Consider the following 8,983-nt stretch of genomic DNA (forward strand, 5'->3'; position numbering starts at 1 on the left):
CAGGGGCAGGGACCAAGGCCTTTGGAGTGTCTTAGGAGCTTTTCTGTTGGAGGGGTGTATAGCCAGTTTGGGACGGATTCTGTGACATCAGCTGAGCTTCTAGTGAGCTGTGGAAGACTCCCTACCCTTACCCACAGCATTTTCTGTCCACTTGGGCCAGCCCAGGGCTGGTGACTATCCCACATTTTTCTCCCCCAACCCAGTCTTCCCAAGGTGGCCTAAGTAGTGAAAGTGGTTGGGACGATGGGTTTCTGAGGAACCCAGACCAGCAGAGTCCGCGGCTGTTCGTGCCTGCTGTGGTCTGGGAAGACTTCTGCTCTCCAGAGCCTCCTAGGGTCCGGCTCCAGTCTATTCGTTCTCCAGCGTATCGCTGCGGCAATGGCAGCAGTGACAGCGGCAGCGGCAGCGGTGGTGGCAACAGCAACACTTCACAGCCTTCTCAGGAAGACCTCCAATCAAGGGAAGGAACGAGCTTCAGCCCCCAAGTGAGCAGAGCAACTGGTGAGGAATGTGAGCTTAATCCTGACTGCTCCTGGGCCATGGGTGACCTCTAGGGTGGTCCCTGCTTTCTCTGTACCCCAACAGCCTTCCTCTTCCCTTTGGGAATGCTCAGGGTACCCTGATGTGCCTGTAGAAGGGATCTGAGTGACTGAGCACACTCCTTTGTCTCTACAAAGGAGAGGCTCAGCCAGGCAAGAAGCCGTGTGCATCCAGGCATGAAATGAGCCCATGTAGATCCCATGTAAATGAGCCATCAGGGAGGGGGCAGCTGGGGACAAGACTGTTTGCCCTGATGGGTGATCAGCATCAGGGGCCTCAGTCTGGCAGTGGGTAGACAAGACTGTTAGGCTAGGCTCAGTGGCAAGCAGATCTGCTGCAAGGATGGCCACAGGATACCCACGGTGCCAGGGTTGGCTGCGGATGAAAGTGAGACCCATCCTTCTGCCTCTGTCTTCGTGCTCTCTCTTGGGAGCAAAGAAAGGGCTACCATTATGCCCTCTGATCCCACCTTTCTGTCCCCCATCTGCTGTTCCTGGAACCCCCGTGCCTTGGTGCCTGGAAGTGGTTTCCTTGGCTGACAGAAGGAGGATGCTGTCAGACGGAGGTTTCCTGGTGACCCGAGATTCCCCACAGGAGTCCTGGTCTCATCGCTCCTCAGCTTGCTTGCCCTAGAGCAAGCAAAAGCAAGAGGAAGAATTTGGAAGAATGTACATAGATGCAGGTCCCCAAGGTCCCTAGGAGAAAAGGCACCTCTCCTGGAACCCCTCAAAGACCGGTAGGGGAGAAAGACTAGGGGATAGATGGTGACCATTGATGAGACGACCCTAAGCCGGAGGTGGGAGCCTACAGGTCACCCAATCTACCTGGCATGCTCAAGGGAGGCTTTGAGTGGTGCTTTAGAGGATGTATAAGCCCCCCCCCACCCCCCTCCAGATAGAGAGGGGTAATGGAAGAGGAAGGAACCGTTCTATCAAGGTAGGGGTAAGGGTATATGGGCTTGTGGGCCTGGCTAGAGTACAGTGAACTCTACAAAGGCAGGAAGCCTTACCAGCGCTGCCCACAGCTGTATCCCCGACAGCTGGACCAGTGCCTGGTTCCCAGTAGGTGCTGCATACACTTTGATGAATAAATAACTAAGATGAAAGGAAGGAATGTTAGGAAGTGAGCCTGGACAACTTCATCATGTGCCAGGCTCCGGGAGCTAAGGCCCCAGGTACTAAGGCCTGCAGGTACTAAGGAGTCACCAAAGGACATTTGGCAGGGGTAGGGAGACAGCAAGAAGAGTGATGATAAAGATGGGTAGGGCCTGAGGTCTAGTTTGTTCTCCCATCCGAGCCTTACCTGTTTCAACCAAAACACCACACTCCTCCTTTGGTGTTCAGAACTCCTTCCAAAGCCTAATTTTAGTCTGTCATTATCTAGCTGAAGAAGGATATGGAGCCATCCCAGCTAGGGTGGGTGATCCCAGGGAGGGTGCCAGACAGGAGGTCTGTGGGTGTGGGCTGGTGGAAAGGGATTGAAACAGCTAAATCAGCCTCAGGAAGCTCTTTTATGTTGGTATTGGTTAGCTAGGGGAGGAAGAAACTTTGGGGGGAAAAAAACAAACATATTGTCAGGGTCACCAGTGGCAGTGAGCCAGCCCCACAAAGGGAGTGACACAGGACCACATCCTGGAGGCACTTGGTGCCAGAACAGCTGGCCTTGACCATGACAAGGGGTCTGCACTCAGGCAGGCAATTGCTCCAGGTTAAGCACAGTGAACGGGTTTAGAGGTTTTGGAAGTGAACACATCCTAAAGGTTGGGCCTCCATCGCCTCGGATAGATGCAGGTCTGTCACTTGACCCAGCTATTGCTCCTGCAGCTACAAATGTCATAGACCAACTGTGGCATTTCTTTCTTCTGATTCAAATGAGTGCTTTTCTCTACAACTATACCCTTCCGGGATCACTACGCCCTTTAAATGTGACTTATCTGATTTAAGATGTCCGGTAAGGATAGAAGACATATTAGACTTCAAAAATCTAAATATAGAAAAACATTTCTCTTAAATTGCTATGTGGACAACACATTGCAATGGTAGTTTTTGTTGTGGTGGTGGTGGTTGTTTGACTTTGTAGCCCTGGCCTGGAACTCACTGTGTGTACTAGGCCGTCGTCAGACAGAGACTGCCTGCTCCTGACTCCCAAGTACTGGGATTAAAAGTATGTGCCCCATGGCTATCTTTTTTTTTTTTTTCCGAGACAGGGTTTCTTTGTGTAGCTTTGGAGCCTGTCCTGGAACTCACTTTGTAGACCACACTGGCCTTGAACTCACAGAGATCTGCCTGCCTCTGCCTCCTGAGTGCTAGGATTAAAGGCGTGCGCCACCATCACCTAGCCTGGCTGTCTATTTTTAAAAGCCATTTATTATTTTTGTTTCTGTATACATGTGTACACCTCCATCTTTTTATGCACCACGCGTGTGCAGATGCCCTCAGAAGCCAGAGGGTGTTGGATCTCAGGAACTGTAGTCACAGCTAATTGTGAACTACTTGCTGTGGGTCCTGGGAGAGGACCCAGGTCCTATGAAAGAGCAGTAAGTGCTCTTAAATGCCGAGCCACCTCTCCAGCCCCCTACCATCTATTTATTTTATGTTAGTTTTGAGACAGGCTTACACGATGTAACTCTGGCAGGCCTGAAACTCACTATATAGACCTTGAACTTATGGGGGATCCTTCTGCTTCTGCCAGATTACAGACATGTGTCACCACACCCAGCCGGGTTCACCTATTTTTTTAAAAAAAACTTTAATGTGGCTTACTAGAAATTTTATAAATAACCTGGGTGATTCAATATGGCATTTCTACTGGACAGTACCAGGGAGAGTGGGAAATCTTGTCTTGTTCACAACTCAGTCTCCTGCATCTAGAACAGTGTGGGACATATAGTAGGTGTTCAATAAAATATTCACAGATGGAATGAGTGAGCCCACACTCTGTAGGGAGGGAGAGACCAGTTCACTCAGTGGAACATATCTGTTGCCCCGAGCCCACGTGGTACTTCCACCACCAGGCAACCCTCCCATCTGTGCTTTTTTGCTACTCAGGAGGGCAGCTCAAGGGAGACTTGGGTGAATGGGTGAATGCCCTGCTCTCTTGAGAGCTTTCTAAGAGGGCACTTTCAATTCCTTCTGCTCAGGAAGCAGGGCAGCTTGCAAATAGTATGGAAATCATCTCTCCAGACAGGTTTTGCATATGGGGTTGATGGAGATGCGTCCAGTCCATTTTCTGCCCCCAACTCAGGTCCCTGGGGATAAAAGAGGAAGCTCTGAAGGCCTTGAGCTGCTGGTGGGGTTCTGGTGACTTGTAGGGGAACGGGCCACTTCAGTCTTTCCCCAGTGAACAACGGCTTGTAGCCTGGAGCATCCTTGTATCTCAAATCGAACAGAAGCCTAAAAATAGTCTGCAGTTTTAGCCTCCTCCACAGCCACCCGCGCCAAGCCGGGCCCTGCGCCCGCCGGCTCCTCCACAATCCAGACTGTCTGCACAATCTGCCCAAGCCACTGCCCGGCTCCTCTGTGTCCTGGCCCTGGGGACCCTGAGTCAGCACTCCACTCTCAGGCCTGCTGAGGTCTGCCTCCTGCTCTGCCCACCCAAACAAACTGAGCCCACTGGTTCCTGGGCTTTCAGAAGATGGTGACCAAGCCACTTGGTTCTTAATGGGGACTTAGGCAGACCTGGATGCAGTGAGCAGGTCCTAGACAATGGAACCTGCGGGACAAAGCTGAAAGCCGGCGAGAGAGCCTGCAGTGTGTGGCAGAGAGTAGGAGCCACTGGGGTTAAGTGGAGATGGTTAAGCAGGATTGGGTGTCGGGGGCAGGCCAGCAATGGCTGTTGGCTCCATCCTCCGTACAGATTCCCCTAGGTGGAGTGGCATCTCTGTCCAGTCATCCATCTCTCATGCAGCACTCAGGAGGAGTTTCTCCCTATTTAGGGGGTTCCACACTTACTATCTGCAAGAAGTCCTATGTCTTCCTGCCTGAAATTCTGGGCTTCCCGTCTTCTGGGCACTGTAGGGAACAGTGAGAACAAGTCCTCAAGGCAACTGTTGTTGCCTTTGGGGCAAATGTGGGACCAGACCGGCTATATCCTGATTCCCAGCCTGGAGCCCTTTGGCTGTGGCATGGGTGCTGGGCACTGTGAGGGCTTTGAGACTCACTCCGCAGAGAGCTTTCCTGTGGCAGTAATGAGCGCACAGGTGACGCAGCAGAACTGTGAGTTCGGCTCAGAGCTGAGCAGGGTCCCTGCTGCAGGAAGTGGGCCAGCAGAAGCCACAGTCCCTTTCCTTTCCTGGGATGACGTTAGGGGAAGCCAAGAGGAAAATACTAAGCTTCTGGCACGGTTCTTCCCATGGCTGATGCCAGAATTCTATTAACAAAGCCCCTCTTGCCATGTCATTTCCCAGTAGCCCTTGGAGGCCGAGTGACGGTGTAGACTCTATGGTTCCTTATTAGACAGACAGGCAGATAAAGCTTGGGAGAACCAGCCTCGTGCCCAGAATGACCTGACCATTAGAGCCAGGCTTAGAAGCCAGGGCTCCTGACTGCCTGTTCCCATCTACACACAGCTCCCTCCCCGGAGAAAGCAGGGGTGGGCAGAATGTATAGGCTTCTCATCGAGGTGAAGGTGTCGGGGAGGGCTTCAGACTCTTGAGGTTTTCTCACCTCCACACCACCTCCGTTTCTCAGCAGATGTGAGACCTCCTCGCTATGCGCATTGGCCACTCATGATGGGTCAGACGGTTTTAGGACCTTCGGGTGCTAAAGTGGCTCTGGGTGCCCTCCTCTCCCAGCTACCTCAAGAGCCCTGAATCACTCTGCACCGTGTGTGACTGGAGACCCGTCTTTGTTTCTTTGCCTGTCGCTGTGAGGAAACACCCTGACGAAAGCAGGTCAAGGGAGGAAGAGTTTACTCTGGCTCCACGTTCAAGGGTGAAGTTCATTGTGACCAGGAAGTCTGAGGGTTAGCAGGGGCCTGGGGGCTGTTGGTCACATGGAAAACGCACTCAAGAGGCAAAGAGTGATGATGGCATGCTATCCCTCAGTTCTCTCTCTCTCTCCACTTACCATCTAGGACCCCTGCCCAGGGAATGGTCCCACCGATAATTAAGATGGCCTCTCTACACTAGTTAACCTCATCTCCATTCTCCACAGGCATGCCCATCTCCCAGGTCAAATTCTCGACGGTGTCGCGTTGACAATCCACACCAACACCACAGGAACCCAGACTTATTTCTCAGCTGGAACCAACTGAAGCCGCTGAAGAGTTTGCAGACTGAGCCTGGGAGTGGGGAGGGGTAGGGTCTGTGGGAGTCCTAGCCTCATACAGCCCATCCGGAACTCCGTCTGTTGAATCGTCACCTCTTCTGAAGACACCTACCCCCATCACAGGCCTAAGCAAACACGGAGATGAACAAAATGCCGCCGGGAGAGCCTCTGTCGCAGCAGGCAGCGCCCGGAGGGTGCAGTCGGGGCTCTTTCTGTTCTTCTGTCCCAGTCTCATGCTCCCTGTATGTCCCTCCTATTCTCTCTTGAGCCCGGTCTCTTGTTTTCATTTACTGGAAACAATCATACACACACGGGGGCGCGGGGGTGGGGGGGTGGGGGGAGGGGAGCTTGCCTGTGCATAAGTGCACAGGCACACAACATCTGGGCTGCTCACTTGAGTAAACACACAGACATCTGTGCACATGTTCGCTTTGGTCCTGCTTCCCAGGGTCCTCGTGAAAGGGTGTGTGTGAAGCTTCCTTTGTGTGTTCACTTCTGGGAACTGGAGGACCCAGCTGAGTACGTCACCAATACCGAGGGCTCTAATGGGAATCACTGGACCACAATAGCCTGCCAGCAAAGAGAGTCAGGACCTTCCTGGAGGCCAGCAGAGAAATAATGGGCCTTTGCTGGGTACTTGCCGGGATGCACTGTGACCTACCTGAGGCTGGGGCCAGGGGATCACTGGACTAGAACCTGCCTCAGGGTGAGGTGGCTGCAGGAAGGAAGCCTGACTATGTGCTCCACCCATGGAAAGCTTGGGACTACATGTCCCTGGGGTGGGTGGTCATGATGACTAGGGCTCTGTTTCTGTCCCTGCAGGACAATGGGCCGGATGAGGTCCCACCAGGTGTTTGGACTTCCTGGGCGGGCTGGGACTTTCCTGGCATGCCCAACCTTCTTGATATCCTGAGATCGAAGATATTCCACGGGGTTAAGGGAGGTGGGAGCAGACAGGAAGTCCTTAGAGACACCAAGGACACATCCTGTTCTGGTGTCTGGGCTCAGGAGGCACACAGAGCCTGTGTCCCCCTATCTCCCTTAGCACACACCCGTTGCCTACTCAGAGCACCTGTTTTTTATGGGCTCTGCTGGAAGAGGCCTGTAGGGTCAGGGGGAGCCAAGGCTGACACCAGTCAAGGACCACTTCTCCCTGCCAGACAGGAGCTGAAATCCTCTAGACCTGTGCCAAGGGGCTAGCCTGGCCCAGCAGAGCCCAGTGAGCATTCTGAAACTTATCACATACCTCTACCTCTCTGCCAAAGAGGGACACTAATCAGTCAACCAGACTGGCTTCAAAGTATTCAGGTCAACTGCTATTAAATATAATAGAGGTGAACATATATCAAGTAACACACACCTACCTGCCTAGGTGTCTAAAACATGGCAAGGATGACTCATTGGGTAAACGTGCTTGCTGCCAACCTGCCAACCTGATGAGTTCGATTCTCTAGAACCCATGTGGTGAAAGGAAAGAACTAGCTGCTAAGAGTTGTCCTCTGACCTCCACAGGCATGCTGAGGTAAGTACCCCTTCATGCATACACAGTTAACCAATGTATACAAAAATTATTTTTTTTTTTTTGGTTTTTCGAGACAGGGTTTCTCTGTGTAGCTTTGCGCCTTTCCTGGGACTCACTTGGTAGCCCAGGCTGGCCTCGAACTCACAGAGATCCGCCTGGCTCTGCCTCCCGAGTGCTGGGATTAAAGGCGTGCGCCACCACCGCCCAGCAAAAATTATTTTAAAAAGAAAATATCTTAGAGATTTTCCATAAACTCTTGCAAATTGACATTGCCCCCATGTGTGGTGTGTGTGTGTGTGTGTGTGTGTGTTACTGAACATTGAACCTATGGCTTCACACATGCTATATACCCCACTACGGAGCTGCTTCCTCAGCACTTCCTCCTCTTCCTGTTCTGTTTAAATTTTGGAAGAGGGTCTTGTTGATTTCATTAGGCCGGTATTGAGTTGTTCTGCAGCCCAGACTGGCCTGGTGCTCGCACTCACCTTCTCTCAGGCCCCTGAGGTTACAGGCTGCAGCCAGGCCCACTGTCTCCAGGTTCAGTTAGAGGAACTCAGACCTGGGAAGGGTAAGTCGCTTCCCAGAGTTTCATGGCTCAGATGAACTCAGGGGCTCAGACTGACCTGATCACTCTCATTCACTCACTGCGTAGCTATGGCGCCTCTCTCTGCTTAGGCTCACGGCTAACACAGGGTGAATACAGCGGAAATGGGGAAGTGACTCACGGGCCAGATCACCATGATCAGGCCTGGGGCAGAGCCCGCTCCAGGGTCAGGGATTCCTAGGTACAGTCTGTTAGGACTTAAGGCTTGGTCATCAGAGGGAGGGGGCGGGATCATCTGTCCCAAGACACATGGAGCTCAGAGAGGGGAGGTGCTTAGCCATTCTGACCGCTCTGGGACCAGAGATGATTGGGTGGGATCTAGCTCCTCTGCTTAGCTGCGAAGTCTGATGGGGCAGGGTGAGGACGACAGCTTTGTTCTTTGCTGGCTCCCATCAGAATCTTCTCAGGGAGGGCTGAGGTGTGGCTCAGTGGTGAAGAACTTTCTTGGTATGCATGGGGGTGTTTCTCTCACAGACAGCTGCTCTAGGGGGCGGAGGGCACCCACATCCTGCCCCATTACCAACACATAAACATCCATGGGTTAGGACCCCCTGCATTGGGGGCCTGAGGCTGAGTTAGAACTGACTCAGTGGAAACCTCTGCCCACCGCTTTCTCCAGTGGGATACTGTGGTCTAACCGAGGAAGGACTTCCCAACTGCTGGTCCACACATGGCCAGCATGCATGCCAAAAAGGCGCTGTTAGGAGGGAACACTCATCCTGGGGCTCTGTCAGGCCACATCCTGCCTCAGAAAGACCCCGTGAGGTAATGCTCACTGAGGGGAAACTTCAGGTCACGACAGGACCTAGACAGAGCTGGGACTGAAGCTGGCTTTGGAGTCCTTTTATTGTGGGACACTTGTTTGAAGCTATGGACAAAAGGGGAGCACTCCACTGGATGTCCCCAAGCCTCCCTGTCCCCACCTCTTCATGGAGACATGGGACATTGGAGAGGCACGGGGGCTTCTCTGAGCAAAGACTAACTTGTGTGACAACTTTGCAGACAGACACAAATAGACAAACCAGCTTCTCAGTCAGGTTTGGCCACTCA

General features: G+C 52.7%; 1 long non-coding RNA gene across 1 annotated transcript; it reads left to right on the forward strand.

Annotated features, from left to right (window-relative positions):
* The first annotated feature begins 4,044 nt into the window (after window positions 1-4,044).
* Window positions 4,045-6,087, forward strand: LOC128104246 (uncharacterized). The gene is made up of 3 exons (XR_008215924.1): window positions 4,045-4,176; window positions 5,232-5,502; window positions 5,694-6,087. It is a non-coding gene; the product is annotated as an uncharacterized LOC128104246 (long non-coding RNA).
* The last annotated feature ends 2,896 nt before the right edge of the window (window positions 6,088-8,983 follow it).

The sequence above is a fragment of the Peromyscus californicus genome, unplaced genomic scaffold (assembly GCF_007827085.1).
Source record: "Peromyscus californicus insignis strain IS unplaced genomic scaffold, ASM782708v3 Scaffold_11__1_contigs__length_118956290, whole genome shotgun sequence".
NCBI lineage: Eukaryota > Metazoa > Chordata > Mammalia > Rodentia > Cricetidae > Peromyscus > Peromyscus californicus.